Here is a 21,138-nt window from a genome sequence, read left to right on the forward strand (position 1 = left end):
ATTTTAATCGAGCAATTGATCTTTGGTGTTTTACAATTGGACAAATTCCTCTTACATGGAGTTGATGGACACTATTTCTAAGCCAATGAATGCCTGGTTGCTCAATTTGGTGAAATATTGAAGAAATTAGAGCCAAATCATTATTGGTTTTTCTGGTTTTTCCAAAAACAGTAAAAGGGGTTTTTCCAAAAACTGTAAAAGGGGTTTTCAAAAATTGATATGTACACATGTCAGATGGTGTTGATACTCAACATTGAGGTTGATTAGGTGTCAATGCAAGTTTCCCATACTTGATTGCACCATTACATTGTGATTTGGAGCCTTGGAAGGCGTGTCAATTCAGGGTATCCCGCACTGCGTGAGTCAGTTCATCTTGGATGATTACAAGTTGATTTTCTACATCAAATTTGGAGTTTGTTGGCTACCTTGGAGTATCTGGAACATTCATTGGAGTGTGGTTGATCTGAGGAAGGCTCATTTACATATTTGAAGTGTGCGGAAGGTGTATGCATTGAGCAACATGTCGGACAATCCAGTTCAGATTGTTGGTGAAAAGCTGGATAGGAAGAACTTCCAGGCATGGAAGTACAGGATAAACAGTTTCTTGAAAGGAAAAGGAATTTGGAACCTCATTACAGGTGCTGAGCCAGAGCCTGAGCTACCTCGGCAACCTACACAGCAGCAGCTTATTGCTCATAAGCAATGGTCAGAGAGAGCATTCAAAGTGCTGCATTATCTGTCTATATGCATTTCTGATGCTATGCTCATACACATACAGGATGCTGAGAATCCCAAAGATGCATGGGATACTTTGGTCAAGATGTTTGATACATATACGAGTGCTCGCAAGTCTCAATTGCGACAGCAGATACACAATGTGAAAAGGAATAAAAGGAGCATACATGATTATGTGCAAGAAATCAAGAAGTTTGCAGATGCATTGGCCACAATAAATGCCCTCATGCCTGATGATGATTTGGTGGATATTACCTTGCGTGGTCTTGGCAAGGAATACAAATCCTTTGATACATCTATCTCAGTGAGGAGTACAGGTCTACCCGACTTCGATGAGTTGGTTTCCCTCTTGTTGGTTGAGGAAATCAAGCTCAGTGATTCATTTCTGGATGCATCTACTAGCCATGATGATGGCAGAAATCAGGCTTTTTACTCGCAGAGAGGTTTTAGAGGCAGGAGGAGATTCACATCACGTGGACGTGGTGGTAATGGTCGTGGATGGCAGGACAGGCCTCCACAACAGAATTTTCAGCCTTCATATGGTGCTCGAGGTGGTCGTGGATATGCACCTCAGCGAGGCAGAGGTACCCCCCGTGGTTGTCGAGGACATTGGCAAGGCCAACAAAATTCTATGCAAGATGTGGAATGCCATTATTGTGGCAAATTTGGACATATGGCGAGAGATTGTTTCCGCAAATAGAATGATTTGAGAGGGGGAAGAGCACAACGTGGTGGTCATTATGGTGGAAACTATGCACAACATGGTGGCAACTATGCATCAAGTAGCAATGATGGAACTACAAATCATTTGTTTGCCATGAAGCATGTTGTGGGTTCTATGACAACAAATGCTGAGAATGATGATACATGGTATATGGACTCAGGAGCATCAAACCATATGACATGTCATGGTGAATGGTTTGAGCACTTTTTGGATGAAAAAATATATCTTCATATTTGAATAAGTTTTCCCAAAACAGAAGTTCAAAAAGATTTTCAGAAGGTGCATTCGAAATAAATTATAATCTGTTCAAAAGACCTTATCCTGGGGATCCAGATTTTTTGAAAAGTTTAAATTAAGATTTTGAGGGGCCAATCAGATTTATCCAAATGTGTGGAGGAGATAAATGGAAGAAATAAAGAAAATCCCCCCCAAAAATGAGTAAATACTCACATAAGATGAAGAGTTGACTAAGGACAAGGATATTAGTTGAAAAAGAAAAGATATTTAGTGAAATGATGAATTTCTAACACCTTAAGATGGGGATTCCCCCTCATGAAGGAGGCCCCTACTTCACATGTGTGGTGGAGTTTAAAATTATCAAAAATTGAGATATTTCATCTCTCCTCTCTCGGAATTGAAGTCTAGTTCCAAAAAGTAAGCTAAACTAACCTAAAAATGGTCAAAAATTGACCAAACTGATCTAGAAAATTCTAGAATCAGTTTGCTTGGTTAGCGGCTCACTTTTTCCTATAAATAGAAGTCTCCCCCTTTGTTGAAACTTAATAGTGTTTTTTGCACTGTTACCCTGCTTCTCCCAAGAGCCAAAAACCGTGAATTTACTATAATTCATTAGTTTTTGACTTTTCCCTCTTCTAAAGATTGGTGGCCACTCTTGTTTTGAATAAGAGTAGATCCTTTAAACCATCAAGCCAAAGGAAAGCTATCAAATTCTCCTTGGATCGATGAAGTGGATTGACGTGTGGATGATGTGATGTGATAGGGATCGATGAAGTAAAATTGTGGTAAGATGAGAAAAGATGGGGACTAATATGTAAGGATGTGGAGTAATTGAGAAAAGATGAAAATACTGTTGGGACTGTAATTGTATGTGAAATCTATTTTTAAATGATTGTTTTATGTCAAGAATGTTGGGGTAGCATTTTGACCATCTTGTGAATGAGGTCATGGAGATCTATCTGTTAAAGTTGCAACTGCTTTGACGGAGAGTCAATGGAGGACGTCTCCCATAGCAAGGTCTCGGCCCGAGGTCTTGACCAACCTCAGTTTGATTAAAACGGTGAGCTTCTGGTACAGTGGATGAGGGACCAAGGAAGCGGCCTGTGAGTGAAGCGCTAGGTGACCTGCGAAGGATCCTAGAGCGCTAGGTGGTCGGGCTCTGGGTCGGGCTCTGGGTCGCCGAAGATACCCATAAGTATATTGGAACAAGGAGTAAGAGTTGTTTTCTGAATTCGGGTGTGGATCTGGTTGATTGACCTTATTAAGAGACTAAGGTTATGTAGAAGGGGATGAGAAGGGGATGAGAAGGGTGTGGATCTGGTTGATTGACCTTATTAAGAGACTAAGGTTATGTAGAAGGGGATGAGAAGGGTGTGAGTGTGAATGGAGTTAAGGTCCACTAGCTCATCTATTTAAAGGTGGAGCTAGGAGGCGTTTTGTATTGAGCAAGGCCTAGTTGTATTCATAAACAACTTAATAAGCAAGACATATTTCTTGTATTTTGTGAGTCCCTCACCTCCACACACTTGATCTAGCATGAGCACCATGTTTTCTCATATTAAGAGACTAAGGTTATGTAGAAGGGGATGAGAAGGGTGTGAGTGTGAATGAACTTAAGGTCCACTAGCTCATCTATTTCAAGGTGGAGCTAGGAGGCATTTTGTATTGAGCAAGGCCTAGTTGTATTCATAAACAACTTAATAAGTAAGAGATTGTTCTTGTATTTTGTGAGCTCTTTTCCTCCACACACTTGATCTAGCATGAGCACCATGTTTTCTCATCAAGCTAGTGGACCTTAAGTCCATTCACACTCACACCCTTCTCATCCCCTTCTACATTCCCCTTCACCCTTGAAAGGTCCAGGCTGCAAACTATGAAGAGTTTTATGAACATCCAGGTCGAGCTCTTCTTCATCGAGTTGGGGGTTAACATTTCTACCACGACGACCTCGATCCATGTTCCTATCAATACGAAAATTCTTGTTAAGTCTCTTTATTTATGATTCAATCCGATTTTTGATTCAACTGATTCCGAGGTTTTCTAAATAGGTCGGCTCTTCATAGAATCAAGGAATAAAGATACTCATATAGAACGCATTATCAGTTAACAATTCATTCAGAATATCTCATTCATATCTTTAACACAATAATGGTCCATCAGACTAATTTTTTCCATCTGAACAGTCCTCCATGGGGATTTCAATTTTTTAGATTTTTAATTTATTATCCCCCCTTAACTTGATCCACTGGACAAAAGTTAACAATAGCAATCTGCCAGCACAATCCACTAATCTCATAGTGATTGGCTGAAGTCATTAACGTCATTCCAGTAGTTAAGAACATCATCACAGGGACTTGTCCCATTCATCCTCATTGCAGTTTTGCTCAACTTATTACATTTCAACCAAATTTTAGGGATCATCATTTTTCAATCAGAATCCAAATCAACTCATCCGTTCTCAACCAGAATTTAAAAATCATATCAACCACATTTGAATTCATCATCTGGATATCATTAATGCTTATAATTTCAAGTCTTAGATTTACTCGTATATACTGCTAGTAAAAAACTGCAGTTATACCCTCGGTATATACTGCTAGTAAACTGCGGTTATACCCTTGGTATATACGGGTAGTCATGGTTCTTGGAGCTATAAGGTAAATACCATCATGTCTAGGCCTCAAGCAAGTAAGGGATTTCATACAATTGTGGTACTTCCATCTGAAGACCCAATTACTAATTTACGAATTTCAGTTTGAATACCAAATTGTATGAATTTTATCACACAATTACAACCTTTTAGTGCTTCTTGATAAATTTTTGACATATTTGGCTTCTCGGTTGATCCTCATTAGCCAAATAGCTCTGATACCAACTGTAAGATCCCTATCCCCACCGTGCAACAAATTCAGGGGTACTAGCAACGAAAGTAGCAGAGGAAGTAGCACTTCTTGTTCCCACAACACTTGTTGGGGCCTCGCCCACGGATATCCGAACAAGAGACTAATCCATCGGTTTTTCCAAAACCGAACTTGGAAAAAACTTCCTTTGTCCGAAAAGCATGGGCGATTCCACCATGATAACTTTTCCCTAACGTAGTAAAAAGCCTTAACTAACTGAGCTCATCTGACCGAACCCATAAGTCCCATAGTCAGATCAGGGAAAAAGACTGTACTTGGATCATAGAGACCAATGCTTTTGTAAGATTCCTCCCCCAACCCCCTTTTTGATGTCTAGTATCTTCCCCTGTAATCAATCCCTCTTCAGAAATATAAAGACCTTGTTTCTAACTGTTTTAACCTAGAGAGAGAAAATTATTCTAGAGAGAGAATATTCAGATTTTGAATATTTTTGGATAGAAAAATATCTCATATAATTAAGATCAATTTCCCTGAAACAAAAATTCAAAAAGAATTTTTCAATGTGCAATTGGAATTAATTAGAAATAGGTATAAAGAACCTTAGTCTAAGGGTCTAGATTTTCATAAATCTTTGGATTATGGTCCAATTAAGGTTCCTATGGACCAATAGCATCAATCCATGTGTAGGGAGGAGATAAATCCAAATTGTAAAAAGAAGATACCCAAAAATGAGTAAATGCTCACATAAGATGAAGAGTTGAAAATGTACAAGGTTTATTAGTAAAAAACTATGAGCAATATTAAAAATATGAGATATTTTGGGAATAATGATTTTATTATGACACATATGTAAGGAAGGGGAGTCCCTTAAATGCTCACATAAGATGAAGAGTTGAAAATGTACAAGGTTTATTAGTAAAAAACTATGAGCAATATTAAAAATATGAGATTTTGGGAATAATGATTTTATTATGACACATATGTAAGGAAGGGGAGTCCCTTAAATGCTCACATAAGATGAAGAGTTGAAAATGTACAAGGTTTATTAGTAAAAAACTATGAGCAATATTAAAATGATTCCATTATGACACATATGTAAGGAAGGGGAGTTTTTTTAAAGGAGGTGCATATTTCACATAAGATGAAGAGTTGAAAATGTACAAGGTTTATTAATAAAAAACTATGAGCAATATTAAAATGATTCCATTATGACACATATGTAAGGAAGGGGAGTTCTTTAAAGGAGGTGCATATTTCACATGCTTGAATGAGTTTTAAACTCATAAAAATTGAGATATTTTATCTCTCCTCTCTCCTAATTCAAATCTAGTTCCAAAAAATTAGCTTAACTGACCTAAAAATGGTCAAAAAGTGACCAAACTGACTTGGAAAATTCTAGAATCAGTTTGTTTGGTTAGGAGCTCAAATTTTCCTATAAATAGAAGCCTCCCCTTGTTGAAAAAAACATAGTATCTTATGCTTTGTTACTCTACTCCACCTAAGCCAAAATATATAGTGTCTTATGCTTTGTTACTCTACTCCACCTAAGCCAAAATATATAGTGTCTTATGCCTTGTTACTCTACTCCACCTAAGCCAAAAGATATAGTGTCTTATGCATTGTTACTCTACTCCACCTAAGCCAAGAACTGTGAATTCTTTAATAATTCACTAGTTTTTGATACTTCTCTCTTTCTTCAATCCCCATTGGTGGCTCCATCAACATACTAAACCAATTGATTGGTTGGGGGCCTCTACCGTGAATAAAGAATCAAGCAAATCATAAGGTAAGTATATTGAATTTTGATCTTTTCTATAATTTCTCAATGATTCTCTCTTCTCAACCCCTCTCAAGCTTAAGAAGCTTAATTGGTATGGTTTTTTAAATGCTATTGAAGTTAATTTGTGAATAGTAGTGAAGAGTTACATAATTTAATAAATGCTATTGAAGTTAATTTCCATTTATGTTTAAATTCTAATGGTTTTTATGTAATTTCTCTCTCTCACTCAAGAAATGGTTATACTCATAACCCATTCTCAATCCAAATGAAGCTTTTCATAAAGCTTTTTCTTAATCCAAGATTAAGCTATGCTTGAGGCCAAATTAATGGCTTTTTTCTATACTTTTAGTTTATGCACATTGATGATTCAATCCATTATGGATTGATGACCCAATTAGAGACCATTCTAATTATTTTCTTAATGATAAGCTTTATCCCTTAGAAAAAAATTGAGATTTATCAGTCATAGTAGCGGAGCTATGGCAAAATTTTTATAGAAATTACGCATAAAATAAATTCATTCAAAGCATAAAAAGAGGACTTCCTACCATATTCTAGGAACTATCATCCTAGATTAATTAAAAGAATTTTATTATGCATGGAGATGTGGATGTTTGCATGTAGATGTAGATGTATGGATGATGTGAGTGTGAATGTGGAGGTGGATGTATGCATGGAGATGTGGATGTATGCATGTAGAAATAGATGTGTAGATGAGGATGTAAATGGAGATGTGGATGGATGCATGTAGATGTAGATGTATAGATGTAGATGTGAATGGAGATGTGGATGTATATATGTAGATGTAGATGTATAGATGTAGATGTGGATGTGGAGGTGGATGGATGCATGTAGATGTAGATGTATAGATGTAGATGGGAATGGAGATATGGATGTATGCATGTAGATGTAGTTGTGAATGGAGATGTTGATGTATAGATGTAGATGTGGATGTATAGATGTAGATGTGGATGTGGAGGTGGATGTATGCATGTAGATGTAGATGTATAGATGTGGATGTGAATGTGGAGGTGGATGTATGCATGTAGATGTAGATGTATGAGGAGAATGTGAATGTGGATGTGGATGTGGATGTATGCATAGAGATGTGGATGTATGCATGTAGATGAGAATGTACGCATATAGATGTGGATGTATGGATGTGAATGTGCATGTAGATGTGGATGTGAAAATAGATGTATGGATGTAGATGTGGATGTGAATGTGGATGTGGATGTGGATGTGGATATATGTATGGATGTGAATATACGATATGTGATGTGAAGGAATATGAAGTGTTGAGATGAAAAATGATGTGAAGGAATATGAAGTGTTGAGATGGAAAATGATGTGATGGGATGAGTATACATGTAAATGGAATATGGAATAAGTAATGTGGATTGATGAGGGATAATGTGGAAAAATGAAAGTAAAAATAGAAACTGTATTGTAAACTGTTTGTAAATGCTGTTTGTAAATGACTGTTTTATGTCAAGATTGCTGGGGGAGCATTGTGACTATCTTGTGATTAAGGTCGTGGAGACCTAAGTGATAATGTTGCAACTGCTGACGGAGAGTCAATGAAGGACGTCTCGCGTAGCAAGGTCGGCCGAGGTCTTGACCAGCCTCGGTGCGATTAAAATGGTGAGCTTCCGGTACGGTGGATGAGGGACCAAGGAAGCGGCCAGTGAAGCGCTAGGTCACCTGCGAAGGATCCTAGAGGGTGCTGACCATACGGTGCTCGGGCTCTGGGTCACCTAGGATACCCACGCGTGCGTCAAGGAAGATATTGGAACAAGAGTTGGAGTTGTTTTCTGAAATCGGGCATGGATCTGGTTGATTGACCTTGCTGGTCTTCAATGGATGAGTCCATGGCTCTTTATATGGATCTGTTGGTTGATCTTGCTGATCTTCAACGAGAGTCCATCTTGATAAGAGATTATATTGCCGAGTATTATGGGCTAGGGATTAGGAAACGGCCCGTGTGGTGTGGACATGTGGTGAGCGTCCTAGTTGCCAATGATGCCATAGATACTCTGATGAAGGAATGATGGGAAAATTAAGAATGAACTGGATATTGGAAGATGGTGATCAGTGATACTATGGTTTTATTAAAGGATTGTTTTAAACTGGTTGAATCTGTGAAAAGGTAATTTTCATATTGGATGTGTGAGTGGTGTGACTAGTTTTATTTTGCATGAACATCCGGCTAGGGGGCCTTGGAACTCTTTTCCTTGGTACCCGGGACAAAACCTAACCAAATTCTTAATTGGATCCCATCACTACAGTGGTTGGGCGGTTGGCTAACCCATGGGACTGGATGGGGTTAGGCTGGACTGATGGATCCGTAAATCGAGACTCAAACTTTTGTTTTTACGATAGATAAAATAAATCCCGGATAGTAACTGTTCTATGGATAGGAATCAACGGCTGTGCCTCTTGAATGGGAAAAAAAGCGTTGATCCCAATGATCCAAGTGCAAGTTTCTCCCTTGATCTGACCAAGTATCTTATAGATGTAATTGGATCAGCTCGATTCAGAAATGATCTTGACTACGTTAGAGTAAAAAGTTATCCTAGTGGAATCGCCCGTGCTTTCCGGTAAAGGAAGTTTTTCCGGGTTCGGTTTTGTAACAACCGACGGATTAGTCTCTTATCCGGATATCCGTGGGTGAGGCCTCGAATGTGGGACCCCTGTCCCGCGCGAGAAGTGCTACTTCCGCTGCTAGTATCCCGAATCTGTTGCTCGGTGGGAACAGGGATCTTACAGTTGGTATCAGAGCATTTGGTTAATAAAGATCAACTGAGAAGACAAATATATCAAAAATTTATCAAGAAACACAAAAAGGTTATAATTGTGTGATATAATTCATACAATTTGATATTCAAACTGAAACTCGTAATTTGGTAATTGGGTCTTCAGATGGAAGTGCCGCAATTATATAGAATCCCTGACTTGCTTGAGGCCTAGACATGATAGTATTTACCTTATAATTCCAAGGGCCGTGACTACCCGTATATACCGAGAGTATACTGCAGCTCTTTACTGACAGTATATACGAGTAAATCTAAGACTTGAAATTATAAGCGTTAATGCTATCCAGATGATGATTTCGAATGTGATTGATATGATTTTTAATTCTATTTGAGAATTGATGAATTGATTTGGATTCTGATTGAAAATTCTGATTAAAAAATGATGATTTTTTTTAAAAATTAGTTGAAATATAATGAAACGACAATGAGGGGGAATGGGACGAGTCCCTGTGGTGATATTCATAACTAGAATGATGATAATGAATTCAGCAAATCACTATGAGATTAGTGGGTTGTGTTGTCAGATTGCTACTGTTAATACTTGACCGGTAGAATGTCAAATTGAGAACTTGCTTGACTGAAAATTCCGTGGAGGAATGTTTCGAAGGAAACTTTGCGGTCTAATGGACCATTATCATGTTAAAGATATGAATGATATGATCTGAATGAATTGTTATTTAATGATGAGTTCTATATAAGGGATATTTATCCCAGTGTTCTGTTGGGTTGACCAGAATATAAGGAACCCAAGAATAAAATTAGATCTTAAGAAAAAGAGCTGTCCTCTACCTTGCGAGATGAGGACATCTCGCACTTTTTAAGTGGGGTAGAATGTAAGATTCCTCCCCAGCCTTCGAGGTATACAGGAGTAAGAATCTCCCTTTTTGATCTTATAATTATTCCCTCTCTAAAATAAAAGAAAGTTTCTGTTTAAAAAAAGGAAGACCCTTTCCCTAGAATACTCTCAGGAGTCCCACCTATTTTAAGGATTTAGAACAATGAGTTTAGAAGTGAGAATCGGTGTTTTGGATACCAAGGTTTTGGTTTTCATTCGAGTACGGCCCAAAAGAAGTTCTTTATCTCTTGGGGAGTATAAGAAGTTATCCCCCAGATATTGTGATCCTTATATCTGAATTCAATGAAAGTAGGTGACTTAGCCTACAAGTTTCTTTTATCTCCTCATCTCAAAATTCTTAATGCCTTCTATAGAAAAATGTGCCAAACCCAAATCATGGAAAGACGGTAAAACTTCAGTGGCAAGTTACCGTTGGCTTCTAGGTTACGCTAGCTCCTTCCTTTATATAAGTCGTAACTTTTACTTGCCGCTCACAGTAATCTTACTCCCATCAATCTCCTTTCTTTCTTAATCTCCTTCATGGCGGCTTGGCAACAAGAATTAGTTTTATCCCTGATGATTTCTCACCTTCAAGACGCAAGAGAGTCTGTGAAGAAAGACTTTATAGAACAGTATGAGCGCTCACTTTTTCCTCACCTAGGAACTTCTGTAGCGCAGACCAAATGGCGGACCTATCAAAACATAACTAGGGTAACACCCTGGGGTCAGCAGCACTTTCATAACAATGTCCGCTTGGCCATGGTTATTGAAGCTTTGGGTTTGGGTCCCCGATACTACTACGTCATGAGATCAAGGCATCTTGGGTTTTCTGAGCGGGTCTTCTTACTGGCGTGTTTTCTTCCTCATGAGAAGATATGCCTTTATCCCGTTTTTGGCTTGCCTCTCAGAGGTCCTTTTGTTAGATCACCTCATACCACTGAGATAGGTGCAGCAATAACCAGCAGAATCATTCCCATAGATGAGTTACCCTATACTTGTGCAGCTTGTGAGGACTGCTTTTGTGACCATATGATGGACGGGCTTATGGAAGTGTAAAGAGTTCTTCTATCTTTACTGTATAAGTTCCGTGAATGAATAAAGTTTAAATCTTGTTTTTATTTTGAATCTTGCTCTCTTTAAGACTTTTCTTGGTGGTTAATCGTGATTAAAATTTTTCTCTAAGTCTCATATTCGTGCATCTTGCGAAATTATTCTAGTTTGCGAGATGAGGACATCTCGCATTTTTTAAGTGGGGTAGAATGTAAGATTCCTCCCCCAACCCCCTTTTTGATGTCTAGTATCTTCCCCTGTAATCAATCCCTCTTCAGAAATATAAAGACCTTGTTTCTAACTGTTTTAACCTAGAGAGAGAAAATTATTCTAGAGAGAGAATATTCAGATTTTGAATATTTTTGGATAGAAAAATATCTCATATAATTAAGATCAATTTCCCTGAAACAAAAATTCAAAAAGAATTTTCCAATGTGCAATTGGAATTAATTAGAAATAGGTATAAAGAACCTTAGTCTAAGGGTCTAGATTTTCATAAATCTTTGGATTATGGTCCAATTAAGGTTCCTATGGACCAATAGCATCAATCCATGTGTAGGGAGGAGATAAATCCAAATTGTAAAAAGAAGATACCCAAAAATGAGTAAATGCTCACATAAGATGAAGAGTTGAAAATGTACAAGGTTTATTAGTAAAAAAACTATGAGCAATATTAAAAATATGAGATATTTTGGGAATAATGATTTTATTATGACACATATGTAAGGAAGGGGAGTCCCTTAAATGCTCACATAAGATGAAGAGTTGAAAATGTACAAGGTTTATTAGTAAAAAACTATGAGCAATATTAAAAATATGAGATATTTTGGGAATAATGATTTTATTATGACACATATGTAAGGAAGGGGAGTCCCTTAAATGCTCATATAAGATGAAGAGTTGAAAATGTACAAGGTTTATTAGTAAAAAACTATGAGCAATATTAAAATGATTCCATTATGACACATATGTAAGGAAGGGGAGTTTTTTTAAAGGAGGTGCATATTTCACATAAGATGAAGAGTTGAAAATGTACAAGGTTTATTAATAAAAAACTATGAGCAATATTAAAATGATTCCATTATGACACATATGTAAGGAAGGGGAGTTCTTTAAAGGAGGTGCATCTTTCACATGCTTGAATGAGTTTTAAACTCATAAAAATTGAGATATTTTATCTCTCCTCTCTCCTAATTCAAATCTAGTTCCAAAAAGTTAGCTTAAATGACCTAAAAATGGTCAAAAAGTGACCAAACTGACTTGGAAAATTCTAGAATCAGTTTGTCTGGTTAGGAGCTCAAATTTTCCTATAAATAGAAGCCTCCCCTTGTTGAAAAAAACATAGTGTCTTATGCTTTGTTACTCTACTCCACCTAAGCCAAAATATATAGTGTCTTATGCCTTGTTACTCTACTCCACCTAAGCCAAAAGATATAGTGTCTTATGCATTGTTACTCTACTCCACCTAAGCCAAGAACTGTGAATTCTTTAATAATTCACTAGTTTTTGATACTTCTCTCTTTCTTCAATCCCCATTGGTGGCTCCATCAACATACTAAACCAATTGATTGGTTGGGGACCTCTACCACTACTACATGTTAGCCTAATACCGGGGCTTGTACCGGCGCTATTTAACGGGGTCTAAAAAAGCCTCGTCATCGGTATAAGCGCCGGTATAAGCGCCGAAACCATAGCGTCGGTATAAGTGTCGGGTAACAATACCGGCGCCTATACCGGTGCATATACCGACGCTCACCGGGGGTAATACCGACGCATAAATCGGCGTCTATACCGGTGCATATACCGTGTTATATACCGGGGTGTATACCGAGTTTAATACCGACAGAAATACCACTGTATATACCGACGTCGGTACCAGGGCATATACTGACGCTGTAGCAAAAAATTTTTTTGGGCAGAATAGTGCTGCCTGGCTGTTGCCTAGCTGCCTGCAATGAGCAGGATCAACAACAGCAAACAGACAGCACCATTCTGTCTACAATAGAGCACAAAAACAACCGTGCTCGTTTGCATATTTTCCTGATCGACAAACAAGAAATTAAATTAAACATTAATACTCAAGAATGTTTTGATCATATTTCATTAGTTTGAAGGTCATCTTACATCATGGTAATGCCTCCCAATTGACGGTCTCTCCTTCTTCTTCAAGCATCTCAAACAAGGCCACAAGGCCATGTTTGTGAGCGTACTTCTCCTCTCGCCTACTTGGTGGGCGATTCATGGCCAACTCCTGCACACACGATTAACAATTATAACTTTTAGAAATCAACATTTAGCCCACATACATACATTTAAATAAATAAAATTGCTATAAACACTTACGAATTCATGGCGCATGGTTTCGTAACCACCACTCCCGAGATGAGAAGCCCCTACTGTTTGGAGTCTTGCCCTTGCCGCCTCTCTTTGTTGTTGAAACTTGTCTGGTGTCTCGGTGAGCTCCTGAGCAATGGCTGCCCACTCCCTGTCATCTAGCCAAAGAGGTTTCTCCTTCCCCTCTCTAAATGCGTCCCTCGCGCCTCTGACCTACGATGCCCCATCAAAATGCGAGCTGTATACTGTATCCACTCATTAGAGACGACATTCATAGGGTCAGATGGCTGGAACTCTTGCTTTATCTTTGTGTTTATATAATTTTTCTTCCCCTTGTCTTGCTGATCCCATTTAGTCATGACAGAGTCATGAAACTGTATAGTGCACAATTGTCGAATGCGTGTCTTCATTGCCTTCCCTGCACTATCCATTATTGGTGCCCCATCCCTAATTGTGTAAATCTTGCTGTTGTCATGGTCATGTGCACCCCAGGGAGTGGAAGGTGACCCTATGGGTGTGCTATCAACAGATGAGAGCGAAGGACGACGCTCACGTGGTGGTGGTGTCACAGCATCTGTGGCACTACCACCACAACAACCTCCCCCTGAAGACCTACTACGTGAGCGCCGTCTATGTGAAGAGGTGGTAGATCGAGCTGTAAGAGGAGTGGAAGGCTGTGTGGTATGAGGTGTGGGAGCTGCTGTCGTACCCACGGGTGTGGGAACTGGCGTCGGGAAGCCAGATGGTGAGGCAGATGTCCCTGCTCCAGAACCCCAATAACTCTGAGCCATGGCTCTCTGCTCTGGAGTCATGGACGAAAGAAAACCATATAACTGCTGGGGACTCATGCCCTGCGGTGTAGGATTAAATGAGAAATTTGGACTGTAGTCGTAGGGCGGTGAGTCACCCATGGCCTGTTGGACAAAAAACCATATGACAAACTTGTACGAAATGAAAATTACACGGTAAACAATGAATGAAAGAACCATAAGATAAACATTAACAATGATAAACAACATTGGTAAAACTATATCAACTTGCTCCTACAGTAGTGATTATGATGGTAAACATTAACAATGGTAAACAATCAATGTCATAAAACCATTACAAATATGTCATAACTATTTGCATAATCATTAAGATACATCATTTTAAAAATCATTACCTATTCTATCATCCTCATTAAGATCAGTAGCCCCAAAGAGATCTATGTCTATGTACATTTCAGCATCCTCATCATTAAAAGTCCCTTGATGAAGGATGTCTTCATCATCTATGTCTTCTTCCTCAACTTGTTTTTCAGCTTCCTTGGTTTGCACCTCCTCATTTGGATCTTGCTCTAGTTGCTCCTCTTCATTTGCTTGCTCCTCTTCATTGTTGATATCGCCTTGTTCTTGCTGCTCTCCATTACCCTGTGCATCCACATCACCTTGTTGTAGCTCAAATTCTTCAAAAATTTGCTTACTGCGGGGGGCGACTTGAACCACAAACAGCCAGCGTGGATCTTTTGGATCCGCTTTAAAGACAACCTGCTCACAATGCTCTGGGCGCACAAAAGTATCTTGCTGATCGGTCCATACCTTTGTGGAGTCCACTTGGATGAGGCCACTCTTGTCTCTACGTACAGTTGCATGTGGCCCATTCATGATTACCTTGAACCACTTCACATCAAAGATAAACAACTCAAAACTTCTGAAGCCAACCTTTAATATATCTTGAATGGTTCCAAAGTAATCAAGCATTCCAGTAATTGTGTTATCATCACTTGCACTTGCACGACTTTCTTGAACAAACTGTGCTGTGACACCACAATCAAAGGTTGCTCTTCTTTGGTCTATTCGTTCTACTCGAAAATGACGTCCATGTGACCAAAACGTCCCATATTTGTGATACTACAAGTAGCACAAAAAGTTTGTTGATGGAGAATCAAACACAGAGACATGTAGAGAAAAAAAAGAGAGACATGTAGAACTTAAACACTTACATGCCAATCGTATCCTTTTGTAAGCTCCTCTTCCTCCTTTGTTATAGGTAAACCAGCACGTTTGGCTTCTAAAATTGTAGCTTCTAGCCATCTACCTGTGGGAAAGTCCGGAAGAGCTTGCATACCTTCTGGATATGGGAGATTTCTTGTAGTGCGATTCCTTCTGAAACTTAAACGATCTTGTACTCGCTGTCGCTTGAGAGCTTCATATGTCTCAATCCACTTCTCCATTACATGAGAGTTCAAGATGCAAAATTTGTTGATTTTTTCCCTCAAAGTGTTATCCATCTTTCTCTTAATGCCTTGGCCTTGAGGTTCCTCACCAATGACTCGCCTCTTGGACTCTTGAGACCATAGTCGAGGTATCTCTGGATCTGAGGAACTTAAATATTTAGTGATGTAAACAAGGGACTCTTGTATCAGCCACCCTTCTGACATACTACCCTCTGGGCGAGCCATTTGGCGAACAAATCCCTTTAATGTCTTCATAAACCTCTCCAAAAAGAACATCCATCTTGAATGGACTGTTCCAGCAACTGCAACCTCATCTACAACATGAACTAGCAGATGCATCTGGATTGTTAATAAACTTGTAGGGAAAAACTTCTCTACCATGCAGACTGCCTCTATGGAGTTTAAACGCGCTGTCTCTCCAAAGTGTCTCTCTTTATCTCTTTTGAAGAAATCCAGCGCACCAATGTGCCAATCTTATAGATAGTAGCTCTAATGTCTTCAGTGAGGCAATCTTTTATTGCTATGGGTAGCACAAATTGTAGAAACTTGTGCCAATCATGACTCTTGAGACCACTAAGATCATCATCCTTTGTAAATGCACTTTTCAAGCAATGCATACAACCTGTAGGAGTCCGAAACTCTGAAATTGTCCTCTTGACTTGTTGTTCCTCCATCTTGCTAAAAACCCAGGGGGCTCTTGGAAGTAGCACCTTTCCATTGGGTCTAGTGCGAGCCCACAACTCTTGCATGCAACCAATCTCTTCCAAGTCATCCCTTTGGCCTTTAGTATCCTTTTTTCCTGTCATGGTCTTCCACAGAATGTCAGCTACATTCTTGAAAATATGCATCGGGTCAAGCAAATGGTTTATAAGGAGATCACCCCAATAGGGGAGTTGGTGAAAGATAGAGAGCCTCTTCATCCCAGGACATGCCAAGTTGCCACATTCCTCCCATTTGATCTTCCAATCGCTTGCCTTCAATGCACTTGGAGGAGGTCTTCCTAGATTACCATCCCGCAATTCATGATTTTCTGGAAGATACCTAACATGTCCTTGGTAGACATTCTTTCGTAATGCTTTTGAGTATCTTGAATCAAGTCGAGGACCACATACAGGACATGCATTGTAACCTGATATAGACAAACCTGAGCATTCTCCATAGCCAGGCCAATCATGCATTGTCCACATGAGAATACCTTGCACAGTTGTAAGTCTTTGGCCACTCTGCTGCTTTGACATGTCCTTCACTTCAATTCCGTTCCACAAGGTGCGTAACTCATCAATAAGTGGTGCCAAATATACATCCATGTTCTTCACCTTGTACTTTCCTGGAACTATTAATGAGAGCAACAGATGACCTTTCTTTATTGCTAACCATGGCGGAAGATTATAATTCACAAGGCAAACAGGCCATGTGCTCCATGAAGAGCTCCTTAAACCAAAAGGGTTTACACCATCCATTGCTAGGCCAAGACGGAGGTTTCTAGGTTCTTCCTTAAAAGCCGGCCATTTCTCTTCAATGTGTCTCCATGCGGGTGAGTCAGCAGGCACACGCATCACTTCATCTGTGGATCGAGTTGTGGCATGCCATGTCATCAAGCTTGCTATTGATTTGCACCTGAACATGCTTTTTATCCTTAGGATGATTGGAAAGTGCCTGAGAACCTTTACCGGGACAGCTTCCCCCTGAACATCTTCTCTATATCTGTTAGAGCCACAATGGGGACATTCTTGCAAATGCTCATATTCATGGCGGAAGAGGCAACAATCATTGCAACAAGCATGAATATTATTGTAATCCATGCCTATGGATTTCAATAACTTCTTCGCATCTGCACGAGATGGAGGCATCTCGTTGCCAGGGGGCAATATCTGATCTTTCAAAAGCCTGTAAGTATGGCAATATCTGATCGTTACTATTAAGATTTTCTCAAATACAAGTTGATAATTTATCATTTCAACAGTAGGTGTAATCTCCAAAAAAAGACCTTACTTGAATAGTTCAGTGACACTTGTATTAGACCATCCAAAAATTGACTGCAAATTTAGCATTGTAAGAGATGCACGCAATACAGATATGTTGGCACCATTGTATAATGGAAGGCGTGCAAGTTTACGCATGGCCTCTTCCTCTGGTTCATAATTTGACCGTTGAGAATGTCGTGGTTGATGATCTTCATGTTCATGCTCCTCGAAGAGAGCTTCTTGTTGCTCGATGAAGGCATCCAACATTTCTTCCATTGGACCTTCTTCCATTTCCTGACCTTCTTCCATTCCCTCGGGTGCTGTTAATTGAGCTCCATCTGTCACTCCCTCCTGCGATATCCTCATCTTTTGTTGGGGACGAGAATTCACAGGCGCAATGTTATCAAGATGCGGCTGCACACTTGCTTGGTTGTACGATTGAAACCGTAAATTTTGCAAGCGCTCCATTGGAAATATGCCAGCGTTATGAACATGCTCGTTGCAAATCCTTCGTTTTCGAAAGATTTAGTACTTACATCGCATGCATGGACACGCTATTCTCTCTTCAAGATTGAGAGGCTCCATCTAGCAGGATAACATGTATATGCAGCTCATTAAACACAAATCAGCTTATCTCCTCTCCATACAAAATTAAATAGAATTTGAACAAGGATGGAGAGAGAAGCTATCTCTATTCATAAATAGCTGTTTATAAAGGCCTTATGCAATAATCTAAATGCATAGTATAAGTATAAGCTTGCATAATAAGGCTGCAAGACTTATGCATAAGCTCTATGCATAAGCCTTATGCATAAGTCTTATGCATAAGCCATATGCATAAGCTCTATGCATAAGCCATATGCATAGTCTTATACACACGCTCTATGCATAAGCTCTATGCATAAGCCATATGCATAAGTCTTATGCACACGCTCTATGCATAAGTCTTAGGCATAAGCCATATGCACACGCTCTATGCACAAGTCTTATGCATAAGCCATAAGCTCTATGCATAAACCCTAAACCCTCATTCAAGATGCCTTGCATCCATATTACCTTCCATGTCCTCATCACCAATGATCATTTCTTGCACAACATCCCCACCCTTGCTGCGTGGTCTTCCCTTCGGCATAGTGAAGAAATGCAAGATGTTGGTAGAATGCCCAAATGATGTCGGAATTGGACAAAAGAAGGTTCTATGGGTAGGTAATGGTGTCTACTATCCTCCCAAATGAACACAGTAAGAATTAGGTGTGGGCAAGTACTCTCTGTTTTAGGGTTTGTGCAGGACAGCTGAAAGTAGTAATTTGGCTCTAAAACGCAAAATATATGTCGGAATTAGGATTTTGACGGCTCTATAGAAAGCTAACGGAAGATAGAACCTACCCCTAAAAGCATTTTGATTCAGTCAAAGTGGAAGTATATTCTGTTTGACTTTGACCAGAAAGTCAACATGACTACTTTGACCGAGATTGTGATATCCGATTAAGGGGTTCTATGGCTCATTTGAAAACTCTCAAGGAGTAGAATAGAGTCGTTTAATCACTCGGACCTAATCCCAAAAACCCTAGGACTGAATTAGGGTTTTGTAAAATCCCAGAAATTCCCAAAATTCGGTCCCAAAGCTCAATCCGGCTACAAATGATTGGTGTTTCTCCCCTTGGTAGTTGTGAATAACTCTTCAAGTGTAACAAAGGGGTAAATCTCCAATCAATAAGCTTGTTTGGCTCCCTTGTTGGAAAAATTCCCCCAGAGTCTCCTTTGCAATTGGAACCAAATCTCAAATGAAAATGCAACTTCTCAAATCACAATGCAATACTCTTTGTATCTCACAATGTCATGAAAGATCATATGCACTCTTTGTCCATCAAAGCATTTGCAATATCCACACAATATGACGGAAAAGGGGCCCCATTGCCCAAATGCATCCACAAAGTCGATGGTGAGGATTGTTGAGGACGCGCGTTGAAGCTTGCCGATCTCCCGGCCAAGCTCTTCTCACCCCTTCACCAAGGTGAAGGTTGAGGCCATTTCTTCACACCGGTGTACCTAATCCCCCTTTGTACCGCTTTACCAAGCAATCACGGCACAAAGAGTTCAAGCCATTCTCCCCTTGGCCTCTCCAACCAATGCCAAGGTACCCTCACACATTGCTAGATTCTATAGAAACTTGAAGTGGTAGCAATGGTGAGTGTAGGTACAAAATGACGTGGATAATATCAAATGATAGAACAAGTTTGTTGGCTTACAAGTATTGAGCATGACTCATGCCCTTTTACAATTTAGAACTCATCAATAAAGCATGGACTCATGCCTCAATCCATCATCCAAAAGCTCCAACACAAACCAACAATTCACAATGCCCTCACCATGGCATTTGCATAAGCATTTGTTAACCACAATCAAGGCATTTGCAATTGCATTCCAACAATCCCTTTCACATAAGCCTTATGCACACGCTCTATGCAATTACGCTCTATGCATAAGCCTTATGCACACGCTCTATGCATAAGCCATATGCACACGCTCTATGCATAAGCCTTGTGCATAAGTCTTATGCATAAGCCATATGCATAAGTCTTATGCGTACGCTCTATGCATAAGCCATATGCATAAGCTCTATGCATAAGCCATATGCATAAGTCTTATGCATACGCTCTATGCATAAGTCTTATGCATACGCTCTATGCAAGACTTATGCATAAGCTCTATGCTATATGCCTTATGCACTATGCTAACCCTTAATCCCATCACCCAATGGTGTAATAAACATGATCTTGTTTTACATGGATAATAGATCTTACCTTGATAACATATATAAACTCTATGAATAAAGAGAATACCTTATGCATAGAAAAACAGAGCATAAGACTTATATGTTATATGTATAAGAGAGTAAAAACATTCAAAAAGCTTTCAACAAGAAGGCTACGCAAGCTCTATGTACAATGTCCATGCAAAGCTTTCAAGAAACCTATGCATAGAGATTTTATAAGCTTGTAAGAAACCTATGCATAGAGATTTTATAAGCTTGCAAACTCTATGCATAAAGCCTATGCATAGAGCTTATGCATAGAGATTTCACAAGGTCACAAGCTCTATGAATAGAGCTTATGCATAACGCTTGCAAGAAGGCTATGCATAGAGATTGCAAGCTTATTATAGGTTTTATGCATAGATATTAAATTAATCCTATGTGTAAGCTTACAAGAACCCAAAACTAACCCTAAACCATAAAACAGGGATGCAATAATTCATAGAAAATAGCATAAACAAGAAAAATCGAAAGAGGATCTACCTCTTTTTTGCAAAGCTGAAGGAGAGGATTGGTGAAAGATTGGTGAGGTGAAAGAGCTGCAAAACAAAATATTAAACAAACTAATTAGTAAATTAAACACAAGAAAAAGAACTAATACAAAACCCTAAAATCTCTATGCATGCATTAGGAGATCTATGCATACATAGAGAGCTCTCAACATGCTTAGACAGCCAAAAAAACACAAAACCCTAAACGTCCTAATTCTTAAATTAAAAAGTAAAAGCAATTGCAAGAACATATTAGGAGAAGGAGAAGAGGAGAAAAG

This window comes from Cibotium barometz, chromosome 20 (assembly GCF_041138505.1).
Source record: "Cibotium barometz isolate CiBa-2024 chromosome 20, ASM4113850v1, whole genome shotgun sequence".
Classification (NCBI taxonomy): domain Eukaryota; kingdom Viridiplantae; phylum Streptophyta; class Polypodiopsida; order Cyatheales; family Cibotiaceae; genus Cibotium; species Cibotium barometz.